General features: G+C 43.2%; 1 protein-coding gene across 4 annotated transcripts in view; it reads right to left on the reverse strand.

Annotated features, from left to right (window-relative positions):
* Nucleotides 1-10,868, reverse strand: part of CAPN11 (calpain 11) — a 1,381,576-nt gene extending 1,370,708 nt beyond the window's left edge. For 2 of the 4 annotated variants that reach the window (XM_044060753.1, XM_044060742.1), the window contains exon 1: nt 10,528-10,868. The gene's annotated coding sequence lies outside the window, so the exon portion shown is untranslated. The remainder of the gene's footprint in view (nt 1-10,527) is intronic. The other 2 variants (XM_044060725.1, XM_044060733.1) reach the window with 2 other exon arrangements.
* Between the last annotated feature and the right edge of the window lie 3,009 nt (nt 10,869-13,877).

Raw genomic sequence — 13,877 nt, forward strand, 5'->3', positions numbered from 1 at the left:
CCACTTCCCAGGTACAAAGCTTGCCAGGAGGCTGTGATTAAATAGAGATCCTAGTGGGCCTGAAAGGCCATGTTTCATGCTCTTGAAGAGGCATCCTGTGATATCATCAGGACCCAACGAGGCTAAGTTAGTTTTTCACTTTAGAGAGCACAGTGATGACCTGTTCTTTTGTGATAACTGATGAAGAATTGGTGGGGGATATTTCTTGAGGGGGGTAGTTGGAGGTGATGAGGGGTGATATTCAAGCTGAATTTATTAGTCAGCAGATTTGCAATATTTTCTCCCTGGGTATACGTGGTTCCGTCTACAACTAACTCCGCACATTGGTGGGTAGTGCACTTGAGACTGTGAACATAACTGAAAAATGCCTTCTGATTATCCTTTGCTTGGGAAGATATTTTTGCCTCAAAGCTGCCTTTTGATGACTTGACTAGTCCCCTGATTTGCTTGTTTAAACTAATGAAAATTTGTTGCCCTCCTGTGCATGTCCTCTACTACTTCCGGATAGGATTATCTTTGTTTTGTTGTAAAAGCTATTTATACCAGGGGTCCACCAAGGTGGCTTGCTTTTTCAGTTTAACCTAGATTTATTTTGGTCTGGTAGATGCCGCGGTGGTGCAGCAGTAGTGTTGTTGCCTCACAGCAAGAGGTTCTCCCGTTAGATTCTCGGCTGGAGTGCGGGGAGTGCCTTCTGTGTGGAGTCTGCATGTCCTCCCCGCGGTTGAGTGGCATTTTGAAAGACATGCGTAAATGGGCGTGCCTTCACTGAATGTTGGACGTCGAGCTGGCACCTCGACGTTCGTGAAAATCTATTGCCAATCATTAGCGGACCGGAGTTCCGCTGTGGCGACCCCTAACTGGGAAAAGCCGAAAGACAAAACAACAACTGCTGTTTCTGTGCAGCGGTTCATATGGCTGTGCAGAGCTTTTGTGTACACCTTCTCATAGGCCTCCTTATTTTATGGGTTTGGTGGAGAATGGTAACTAGCTATGCTGTTGCATACTTGGAGATGGTTAATTACTTTTCTAAGGTTAAAGGTTCTGGGGTTAGATAGGGGTTCTAATTTTATATTTATTTCAAAGCAGACTACTTTGTGATATGATCTAACCAGTGAGCACATTACACTTGTGGGGGGGGGGGGGGGGTGCAAAGCTTCCTCACGTTTGTGAGCACTAGATCTAGGATATTTGTACTCCTACTAGGACTGCAGACTAGTTGTTCAAGGGTATTTGCATTGACAATGTCTAGAAATCTTACTGCCTGCATGCTAGTAGTGCAAGCTTCCCAGTTAATGGATGGGTAGTTGAAAATGAGTATGGTGTTGGGCTGAATGGTAAGAAATTCTAATATGTTCAGGTATGGGTTTCCTTGGTCATGGTGGTGGAACTGTAGCTATCAAGTATAAGGTAAGGGATTTTACCTATGGTTAGCTGGACATGGAATTGCTCAAGTGTGTCATAGTGTTTGACCAGTCCTGAGGTACGGTTATCTTTTATGTAAATTAATACACCTCAACCTTTTGTCCTTTCATGTGCAGTAAGCAGCTCAAATGTATGGAAGGCATTATAACATTGCACTGCTGGGATGCTTTCTGCAGCTTTGAACCATGTTTCAGTAACTGCACAGACATTAACATTCTCCAATGTGAGGACTGTATTTTTTGTTGACACTCCCACCATTAAGCAGCAGTACCTTTAGCTTATCATGAGTAGATTTAGCTATGTTGGTAAGTGTATCTGTTTGGTAATACCTAGAAAAGGCACTACTGGTGCGGAAAAGAAAAAAGCCTAATGGCAACAGGTGCAGACCATCTCTGGCAAAGCAATGTAGCCTCTCAATTATGTGCTCGCAGATTGATAAATATTAGACCTCCTTGGAGTGACACCAGTAGCTAAGCCAATTATTAAACTCAATCATTTTCTGTTGGCATTGTGGCATCATCCTTGGAGAAGGTAGAATGCCGCTCAAAGCTAAGCTCATACCAGCCTGTGACACATATTTTGAGAGCTCAATCATTTCTCTCTCTTCATGTAGTGCAGGGAGGAACATCTCGGGTCATTTACGCCCACATGAATTATGACCGAGTCATACTGATACTTGTGGTTTAGTGACCCAAGTGTTTGCATAATATGAAGAATCCTGGCCCCTTACAGGCATCTAATTGTGACCACTTCCTTATTCAGCCTGGTGAGAAGGACATCAGTGCATCTCACCATGGAGTCTCCTATGACCACTGGGACGCCTGTGAGGTTTGGGTAACTTACATTTGAGCACCTGTGTATATGTGAGTCTAAGTGTTGTGTGGTGAGTATTGTGCATGTGTCACTGACAACCTGACATTTGTTGCATCTGTATGCAAGACAGTTTTGCCTTCAGTGATAGTGTGTGACTACATCTCTCACAGTATGTGGTTGTCAGTGAACATGAATGAGGCAACTGCTGCAGTGCCTCAGGATGCCCATGCCCACCAAGCTGGCTACAAAGACAGCAGGAAAGTGCCTATCTACGGTTACTGGTCCTTAATATGCATTTTACAAAAAAACAGAATGGGGGGTTTCTGCAACTGGAGGAGGTCTGGCTGCTTTAAGTAGTGCAATCTACAGCCAGCTAATGCAGCGATGCTACTCAAGGAGCAACTGGTTTGCAAAGGACTGTGGAAAATTTCCAAAACAGTTCTTTTAGGGACAAATACAACTTCTAGGTGCTTGCAACTACACAAGGCACTGTAGTGTGAAGTGTCCCACTAATGTAAGGCTTGTATACAAGCGGAAAGGCAACTTTTAAACTAGGTTTGCCCTCAGTACACTCAAGTAAGCACACAATAAGCTTTCCACCAGCCATTCACAGTTCAGATAGGTGAAATCAGCCCTCTCCTGCCGTAACAGTGCAGATTTGTAACCCTCTTAAATGTAAAATTGACTGGCTTCGAGCTCAAGTGTTAGAAAACCACAAAACAGATGCACAAAATTACTGGCAACAACAGACAAAATGTATTTAGAGCACTACAATTACACAACAGCAGTTGAAAAATGCAACTTAAAACTCTACACAAGCGCATGAAAAAAAAAAAAAAAGTACAGAAATCTTCAATAATGCAGTGAAAACAAGCAGTAAAAGTGCAAAAAAATATTTAAATTGTTTTTCTTGCCAAGCATAGCTCCAGTTGCAAACAAAATTCCTCAAACTCATTGCCAAATGCTGAGCAGCTCTGATTAAAAATGGACTGGGAACACATCACATGTCCTGTTATTCACCTTATGTACAAAGGTATGTGAAAATATGACAATTCAAGAGGAGACAGAAAGTTTAACTGTATTTTTAACAATGAATTGGGGGGGGGGCAATAGAAAAAGTGTTTAAATTACTCCTGCTGAGACATTTTCTTCTGATTTTGTTAAGTTTTACTGCTTTGCCGCCTATTTTTAGGCATTTTCCGGCTTGCTAAAGTTTATATCTGTAACAGTAACAGTACTTGGAACACATCTAGAGCCTGTTTACTGCATTTCCTGTGTTGCACTTAATTTAAAATCGTTTTTTTCTCTAAAAACCGCATTTTACCTGATTTTGGCCTAGCACTCAAGTGTGGGGTCATTTATTGCACTGTTGTGATTATTTTGCTGCTTGTGTATCTCTGCTACCTTTAAACTACAACAAAAAGAAAAACAAAACAAAAAAAATCTTGCTTTTTTCCCCACTTTCTGAAAGTTAAGAAAGTTCAGTTACAGATTTGCTGTTCTGAACTGTTTGGAAGTTTCTAGAAGGCCAGTGCTTGCTTGGGCTAAAGGGAGGTCTCTGTGTTCACCAGTGGGAGTGGTTAACACTGAACAGCCTGCCTGTCCCTGGAGGAGTGGTTACTACTTAGAAGCTGTAGTTTTATTGGCCATTTTGGGTCAATTCTAAACTCCTTGATCTCTTTCTCTTAAAACCATACAACTCTCTTTCTGAGCGGTTTTGCACACTGAGCAGCGTCGGGCAGCGCCGCCTAAACAGGTTTAAAACTATTCCAGGCTCCACAAAGTCTGCTCTTCACTTTTTCCCTTAGAACTGTTCAAACTCTCAAAGTAATCACTCTATTCTCTTTCTAAAGCCCTGCACTTGCTCAGCTCTTATAATGAAACACTAACTAACTAAAGCACTACACCCTCCTTGACTTCTAATAAGTATTAGGCTCCCGATTGGTCCTTCCTGATCAAGTGAAAAATCAGTTCCCTTCCCTAATCTGATCAGTAAAAAAACAAACAGTTCCCTATACTAATCTGGTATGTCCAAGGGTCAGTTTCAATGTTACTCTCCAGTCCAGCTGGTGAATCTGGGAATTTTGAGGCAATGTTACAATTGCCTTATGTACACAGACAACCCTCTCCTCCTTCCAACAAACTCTAATACATGAGAGAGATGCAGTTACACAGCCAAACTGGAGGCAGAGCTCTCTCAACCCAAGACTGGCACAGTCAGTCAGGAGGAAAAAGTAACCATCCACACCACAAATCCAGTCTCACACAGACCTATTGCATCTGCATACCCAGCACATAAACACACAAAAACATACTCGGAGGCTCTAAATAAAAATCTGCCTAAACAGCAAAGACCTCCTAAGCAGATATCCAAGAAACAGCCACCCCTCAACAATACCCACAAATCACATCTCTCACAAAATCAGTGTGCCTCACAGTCACAGCCCTTAAGGCCAAACACACCAAATACACTTGTTACAGGGGACTCTATTGTCTGGCACACTGACGTCCCGCTCACCAGACTGAACAAGGAGAAGGTCACTGTAAGCTGCCTGTCGGGTGCCAGGATCTGCCACATAACGCAAGCACTCAGGTCTCTCCAAAGCAAGTACAAGTATGACTCCATTATTGTCCATGCCGGTGTGAATGACCTGAGACGTACCTCCCTGGACTACATGAAAAGAGACAGAGGAGCTCTCTGACCATGTAGCCCAGGCTGGTATGACCCTGACCTTGAGTAGCATCTTGCCCTCACCAAGAATGATACCACAGTATAAAGACAAAATGATCAGTTTCAACAATTGGCTAAAGTATTGGTGTCATTCAAAGGGGATCCAGTGTCTGTCAGCCTGGGATGACATGCTCGACAAGCCATGTTGCTTCGCTAGGGACAGCTTGCACCTGTCACACTTAGGCTTTCGTATACTGGCCAAGGCTCTTGCCACCGCTATAGTGCCTTTTTTAGGCAAGGCTCAAAGGACAAACCCACCTCCATAGACAACCCAAGGATAAAAAAACTATGTTACTCAATGCCAGAAGTCTAAACCTCAAGATGCATGCACTCGAGGCTCTCCTCAGTATGGAGAAAATCGATGTCTGTGCAGTAACAGAAACCTGGTTCAAGGCTCCCGAGAGCACCCCAGCACTACCAGGTTATAACTCATACCATACGTTTCGGCCCCAAAATTCGGACCAAAGCACAAAAGGAGGGGGAGTATCTATATTCATCAAAGATACCTACACCTCCAGGTTAGTGGCACTGCACGAAGCATCGGAAACCATCCATGTGCAACTAACAGCGGGCAAAACTGCCTCTCAGTTTGTAGCCTGCTACAGAACATCCTCCCTATTACAGGAACCCCACTTGGCATTCCTGATAACACTGGAGAATATGAAGGTCTCTCCAAACACTAAGTTACTGGGTGACTTCAACTACCCAAGCATTGAATGGGAAAACTACACAAGCCCAAACACCCTCACCTAACATTTCCTTGAATTTATAAACTCTAATGCAATGGAACAACTGGTCACCACTCCCACAAGAGGGAACAACATATTGGACCAACATGGGGACTATGTTCCACACCAGAGGTAAACCCCTCATTGGTAAGATCAGACCATAAACAAATTTCCCTGAACATCCATAGCCCGTCCCCACCCCCAGCCAAGGAAATCACTGTAAAGAATTTCTCAAAAGCCAACTTTGCACTTCTCAAGACTGAGGTGGAATCCTTCAAAGCCCCTGGGCCAAAGGATAATACAGCCCAATCCGCAGAATCCTTTACAAATGCATTCTATGAGCACCTGCAGGAATGCATGGATCGTGCTATCCAAAATAAAACCAAGACTCACTCCTCCAAAAACAGGAGACCGGTCTGGTGGACCCCAGCCATAAATAAGCTATACAACAGAAGGAGGAAGCTACTACATGACAGAGCAAAATCCCAAAAAGGGAAGGCATCTCTGATCAGTATTAGCAAGAAACTTCGATCCCTCATAAAATAATCAAAGGCCAGCTTCGAAAGAAAAATTGCCCTAGACACTAAAGATAATCACAAGGTCTTCTTTAGTTATGTCGAGAACATGGGCGGAAACTCCCAGATATGCTCTGAATTGTTGCATAACGGTACAAAATATACCGAAACTACAGACATAGCCAACATCCTGGCAGACAGATTCAGCACAAACTTCTCCCCCCCTTCCCCCCCAAAGGAGCAAATGCCTATCCCAACTGAATGTAACCTCCCTGACATCACAGATGCACAGGTGAAAGCTGCCCTCTCCAAAGCAAAAAACACAGCATCTATGGGACCGGACGGTGTCCCAGGCTGTGTCTTACACGAGCTCCAAGAAGAACTGAACCCTCACATTAAGTCACTGTTCAAACTTAGCCTTACTACAGGATATGTACCCAAAGAATGGCGTACAGGTACATTGGTCCCACTCCACAAAGGTGGTGCCACAACGGATCCCGGAAACTATCACTCCATAAGCCTGACTAGTCTGGTCTGTAAAGCTATGGAGCGTATTATCATGGAACTCATAAACAAAGACATTGGGAGCCTCCAGACACTGGACCCTACCCAATTCGGCTTTGTTAAGGGCAGATCTTGCCTCTTAAACCTAGTTGATTTCTTTGAAACAGTTACCAAAGCCATAGATGAGGGCAAGGTAGTCCACACAGCCTACCTGGACCTCGCAAAAGCCTTCGACACAATACCCCACTCGGGCATCATAAATAAGCTTACCAGCTTAAATATCAACCCCTATATCACAAGATGGGTTGCAAACTGGCTCAGAGACAGAACCCACATGGTCAGAATCGCAGGTGCCATGTCCGAATCCAAACCAGTTACAAGTGGCGTCCCACAGGGCTCAGTTTTGGGACCTCTCTTGTTCAGTATATACTTCTCTGAGGTTCAGGCTAACACGGGGGGATTATGGCTGAGAAAGTTCGCAGATGACTGCAAACTGGGGACCATAATTGAATCTCCAGCTGACACAAGCATCCTCCAAAAGGGTCTCACAGAGACGGATGCTTGGTGCCAGAGCCACGGCCTCAAGCTAAATGCTAAAAAGTGCATAGTCATCCCCTTTGGGAAAAACAAGGTGCCCACAAATTACCACATAAGTGGTAATCCATTAAGTATGGAAAAAGTAATTAGAGATCTGGGGACCAACCTAGATAGTAATCTCTCCTTTGATATTCACATTGCCAAAGTGGTTAGAAAGACCTTCTATATAGCTCACCTTATCACGAAAGGGTTCGCATCTAGATCAAGAGAGGTCATTGTGCCACTCTACTCGTCACTCATCAGGCCCATAATTGAATACAATGCCCCTTTTGGGATGTACCTTACCCGACACCTGCAGCAACTGGAAAGACCCCAAAAGTACCTCACCAAGAGGATCATGGGCTACAAACAGATGTCCTATGCAGCTTGACTAAAGAAACTCCAGCTCTAATCAGTTGCTTACTGCCTACTCAGAGGCGATCTATGCCTGACGTACAAAGCCATGTCAAACCCAGAATTAATGGACATGCTCCACCTCAAAAAATCCAAGTCCCTAAGAGCTACACTCTCCAGGGACCTAAACCTCAGCACAAAAATAAATAGGACATGCTGGAGGGACAAATTCATTTCCCAGAGGCTCCCCTCACTCTGGAATAGAATCCCAATTCATGTTAGACATAGCCCCTTGCTGACCCTCTTCAAGCGAAATCTGGACACGTGGATGGGAAATCGCAAATTCACCCCTGGGATCTCTTCTGTGTCCCTGCTAGACAGAGGCACAGTAAACTAATCTTAAAAGGGTACCCTCTGTGACCTACTTTACAGAGGCACAGTAGGCTAATCTAATAGGGAGGCGGAAGCCAAATACACTCTGGCTAGGCTTATAAATGCCCTTGGGCAGATAGGTTCATAGGTAGATACTAGGCTATTACAAAGGAGGGGCATTTCCTGTATTTAATAACTGCAGACATAACAACTGATGATCTGACAGGAGAAGAAAGAATCTCCATTTGTTCTGGGGGGGGGGGGGGGCAACAGATTAGTGAAGTGGGTGCATTAAAACTGTCATGCCTATGTGAATAAAACTGGGCAACTACTTGTATAATAAAGCACGATAAATCTAGCCAGCACTTCTTGAACAGTTAAACCAGCCTCCCAGGGAACACCAATTATTAAGAGCAAATTTTACATAGGATTATGTGAAGCACAAAAGAATAGCTATCAATGAATTTACTGTACATTTTGACAGCAAATCCGCAGCAAAAAGTAATACAGCCAGGAAACCACGTGTGGTTTACTTCAGCAGGGAGTTGGATTGTCTACGTCTGTACTGTGCAGACTCTGGTATGGAGTGGACCAACTGGTTTTTGATATCTAGGAGAGAGTCAAGAGCATTTTGTGTGGTTTCCGGACCCTCATCATAACAATCCAAAAGTCTATGAAACACGGGCATACCTTTTTACCTTCAAGTGCAAGAATTCTGGACAAAGCCAAAAAAAAAAAATAATGGATGGGGTGAAGGCCCAAAAGTCAGCGACAGATTTTAAGTACTGCTCTTTAAACTCAGAAAGTTGACAGAATAACATGTTTTATACTAACAAGCATTTTCTTAAAAATATGAAGTCTGAAACTGAATAACTGTCGACGACTGAATAACAGTCTGTCTTATTTAGTGACATCAATCCTATTGACTGCGGTGGTTGTGCTACGGTAGCGTTGTCACCGTACAGTTAGTACGGTTAGACGTTGCCGGTTCGATTCTCAGTTAGAGCGTGTTCTGTGTGGTGACATGCGTTAATGGGTGTTCCTTCGTTGAAGGTTGTGCGTTAGGTCCGGCAAGCCAGCACGTAAAAATCTACTGCCAATCATTAGCGGACCGGAGTTCCGCTGTGGCGAGCCTTAACCGGGAAAAGCCGAAAGACGCAAACAAATGTAGTGACTTCAATCCTCAACGAGTTGCCGAAACCACATATTTTATGAGGAATAGCCCAAATATTGGCTTTTTTCGGTCTGCAAAATGCTAGACAGTTAAGGAGCATGAACAAACAAGGTATTAAGGACAGTGCCTTCTACATGTAACAGCAATAGTTTTATTTGATCTCTGAAAAAAGTTCACCAACGTTATCCAAGTTAGCGCTACTCGTCGTATTCATTGGCCATAACAAGGCACTGACGGTAGTGACAGACAAATCACTGCCTAAGAACGGTTCCATTTTCAGTGAACTTACTAGTTATACCAGTCTGTACATACAACCATGGCATTGTCCATAAGGACAGATCACTTTTGAAACGCTTTTCCATTTTTTGGTGTCATTCCTGACTGGTACCCCCACTGAATCAGAGAGAGTATTTTAACCATCCTATGACCTTCCTAGTTGAAGGTGTTAGTAAGCTATTAGTATGCTATTAGTATGTCTGCTACATTTTGCCCATTTGTTTCACGTTATGAGGGCTGGTGTTCCTCATTTTGAAGATGGAAGGTTGAAAGCTACGTGTGGAATTAAGACAGTTAAACTTCTTAAATACCTTATGATAGGACTCGAGTAAAAGGCATTAACATCAAAACACTTAACTATTCCAATGATACTAGCCAGAGCAAAGAGCGAATGAGGCTACCACTGCATACCTGTAGTCAGGGTACCTCATTTATACACAAAATGCGGATGAGTTTTGATACTACCCTCCCCCACCAAGCCCGCTAAATGAAGGCAGTAGGCAGAGTCCTGCCAATAACAGGGAGGGAGTCTGAGCTGGGTGTTGTCCGCGACAACAACCAGTATTCTGATTATCTGACAAGCTAAGTATTGCTTGAAACTTAACTTTAAAATAAAATTCACCCACCAATCTCATTTTTTTTTCTTCAGAAGACTTCGTAATGCAGTACCCAGAGGACACACTGAACCAAACCTGACTTCAGTACTATTTTTCCACTTCGGTAACTGGTATGCAGGACTGCAGTTGTATTTATAACCGCAAGTATCTGACATTAAACGCTGTGGCTGTTACAGTGACAGCTACATAACGGTATGTAAAATAGAAAATATAGATTGAGAGGTCAAAGTCACCCACGAATATAAAAACACTTCAAATGTAAAAGAACTTAAGTAACTAGAAACAAATACTGGGAAATACTACAGCTCAAGCAACACTTTTAGCAAGAAATAAGCCAGATTGCAAGGGCACCGGCAGAAAGCTAACTAATAAAGAATCTACAAATATGACATGGGGAAAGAGAAAGATTAAAGTAAACAGCAAAAACAACTTGAATCTCCCTTACCGTGATGTTGCTGAGCACTACTGTGTGCAGTCACCACCAACCCGTGGTATGGGGGAATTGTTGCGGCCTGCTTCAGTCTCAAGTGTCATAGATCAGGCAACCCTTCTCATGCAAACTGCACCACGGCCGACAATTTCCAGCTTCATTTCGGGAGGGGCTATAACGGCAGAAGATGAAGGGCGGAACCTACTACAGAGAAGAACTGCTGTCCTACATGGTATATGGGAGAGGTCCAGTAGAAGGTGGGACCGCAGCTTTTAGTGATAGTACAGCAATTCTTTTCTTCGACAGAAAGCTCGTATATAGTTCTATAACATGCAGAAACTACCCAAGTTTCAAATAGCACTTGCCATTCTTTATTTTTAATTTGACCTACATTCTCCATTGTATGTTGTGCAAAATAACCGTTTCCTGTTGATGAGTTTACAGGCGTTAGTGAAGAGAAAATTCGTGTTCTGCAGTTAGTGACAGTCAGTCCTAAGCGTCAAAATGAAAGCTCCCAAAACTCTGCTTATCCTCCTCCTCCAAAAAAGGAACGCTAGGTTCCTTATAATGTGTAACAGTTAATAACAGCTTACTGATAACCTGAGCTAAGAAACTCCTTAGATGGTTATATTATGTTATTTCATAACCAGTTATTTTGATAAATTAATATGCATCAGAACTTTTTACAATGGATATCAATTATGTGATAAACCCTTTCATTGTGGAACATGGCGGGGAACATGGAGTTTTTAAGACCAAGATGAGGAATGTGCCTCACAATAAAGTACACTTGAGAGCAGGGCCGGTGTTAAGCATTTTGGGGGCCCCTGGCAGATGTAAATCTGGAGGCCCTCTAGGCACTTCCAGAACTCACACGGTAAGAATAGCGGGCTCCAGGTCCAACTCTAAACCAGTCACAAGTGGTGTCCCATAAGGCTTGGTCCTGGGAACCCGACTGTTTGGCATATACTTCTCAGAAGTACAAGCAAACACAGGAGGACTATGGCTAAAAAAGTTCGCCGATGACTGCAAACTGGGAGCCATAATTGACTCTCCAGCTGACACGGACATCCTTCAAAAGGGATTTACTGAGACGGACACCTGGTGTCAAAGTCATGGCCTCAAGCTAAATGCCAAAAAATGCATAGTCATCCTGTTTGGGAAAAACAAAACACCCACGAATTACCACATAGGTGGCAGCCCCCTTAATATAGAATAAGTAATAAGAGATCTGGGGACCGAGGTAGATAGAAATCTCTCCTTTGACAATCATATTGCCAAAGTAGTTAGGAAATCCTTCTATGTGGTCCATCTAATTACTAAATGGTTCGCATCTAGAAATAAAGAGGTTATACTGCCCCTCTACTCGTCACTCATTAGACCCATCATAGAGTACAATGCCCCATTTGGGATGTACCTAACAAGACACTTCCAACAGCTGGAAGATCACAAAAGTACCCCACCAAGAGGATTACTGGTCTCAAACATATGTCCTATGCAGCCCGACTGAAAAAACTCCGGCTGTACTCAGTGGCATATCGCTTATTCAGAGGTGATCTCTGCCTGACTTGCAAAGCCATGTCCAACTCAGAATTGATGGACATGGTCACCTAAAGAAACCAAGTCACTGTGAGCCATGCGCTCTATTGAGCTAAACCACGCCACAACAATAAATAGAACATGCTGGAGGGATAGATTCCTGTCACAGAGACTCCACATGCTTTGGAACAAAATTCCAAATTACATCAGGCCCCTCACTAACATTCTTCAAGAAAAACCTTGACGAGTGGATGGGTAACAGAAAATACAACCTGGGATCACTTCATTGGCACTGCTTGACAGAGGATCAGTTAATTAATCAATGGGGCAGTGAAAGCCGACACACTCTGGCTAGGCTTATAAATGCCCTCGGGCAGATAGCCTAGTACCTACCTATGAACCTATGTATCACCCTATTGCTGATACCCCTCCTAAGCAACCTTTTAGTTCATGCTGCAAACCAACAGACCTGTAGCTACAATGCTCTTAATTACAACAGACCTGTGTACCACTCTATATTGGCCCATCTCACAAAGGGACATTTACAGTTACTGGAATTTAGTTGCACCAATGATACATTGCAGGAACTCTATGTACAGGTTTGGAGTTAGGTGAAATGGCACCCTAGGCCTACTGTTTCAGCCACCCAGCACGCACACAAACACACTCACAATACCCTACAATCTTCCCTTGATTGCCCCCCCATCCCCGTCTTGGGCTTCCCATGCTAGGCACATTATTTTCTCAAATGTTGCTGTACTCAGCTTTTTCAAGAAGCCATATCTTCCTATATGCTTTTAAGTGCATTTTAAAGTTTTTTTTTCTTTTTATGCAACCTTTTCATCCAATGATGGCTTGAACAGAAATTTTGATTAAGGAAAGAAATTGTGTTGCTGTTCAGCTTCAGTTTTCCTTGCATCCTTTCAACACACCTTTCCTGACCAAGTAAGCACAGTAATAACCATTTAGGAAATAACTCAGTTAAGCCAGAGCCACCAGAAGCCATTGCGTTATGCATGTTCTGAAATACATTTAGAGCATTTTCCCAACTTTTTAATCCAGGTTGTACCATAGGCTTAATGTTCAACGATGACAAAATAGTAACTCACAATAAACTAACAAGCCAGTTGGTGTCAGAATACACAGGTCCTATCTTGGAACTGTCTTCCTCCTTAACACCCCAAAAAAGACTGCATATGCATCCCTCTGGTGTTAGACTGGGATGAAAGTAGAGGTTCACATGTCTAGAGTCCTGTATTTCAAGTGACTGGTGACATAAACATAGTATGCCTCCATTCCTCAACCCAAACTGTCAAAGGCAGCTACCTGCATACATGCCTGAGTGTGATTGTGGGGAAAGTGAAGAAATAACAACGTTGTTGCTCCTAGATTGTACACTGCCCGTGCACAAACTATAGTAATCTTCTTTGTACACCTCTGAGGTCTGTCAGAAAAGTTAAAGAAAAGAATGAACACTGTCCTCAGCCCAAACACAAGCTATAATAACCTCATGTGCACACCTCTAAGGTTTGACTGTGATGACAATTAAAGAAGTGATAACCACACAATCCACCCCCTGCCCCCCCCCCCACACACACACACACAAGCATAAACCATAGCAGTACAAGTTTTGTACTTATTTCAGCAAATAACAATACACTGTGCAACAGTGGTATTGCCACACCAGATCAGTCACTGCCGTTTAGCAATCGTCAAACAGCAGCAGGGGTAAGTCACTTTTATTTACCTTCCCTGATTTTTCTCATAGTTTCACTCTATCCTTTGTAAAAAGTTTGATTTGCTTGCAAATCATTCAGGATTACAGA

The sequence above is a fragment of the Protopterus annectens genome, chromosome 1.part0 (genome assembly GCF_019279795.1).
Source record: "Protopterus annectens isolate FY-2018-M chromosome 1.part0, PAN1.0, whole genome shotgun sequence".
Lineage (NCBI taxonomy): Eukaryota > Metazoa > Chordata > Ceratodontiformes > Protopteridae > Protopterus > Protopterus annectens.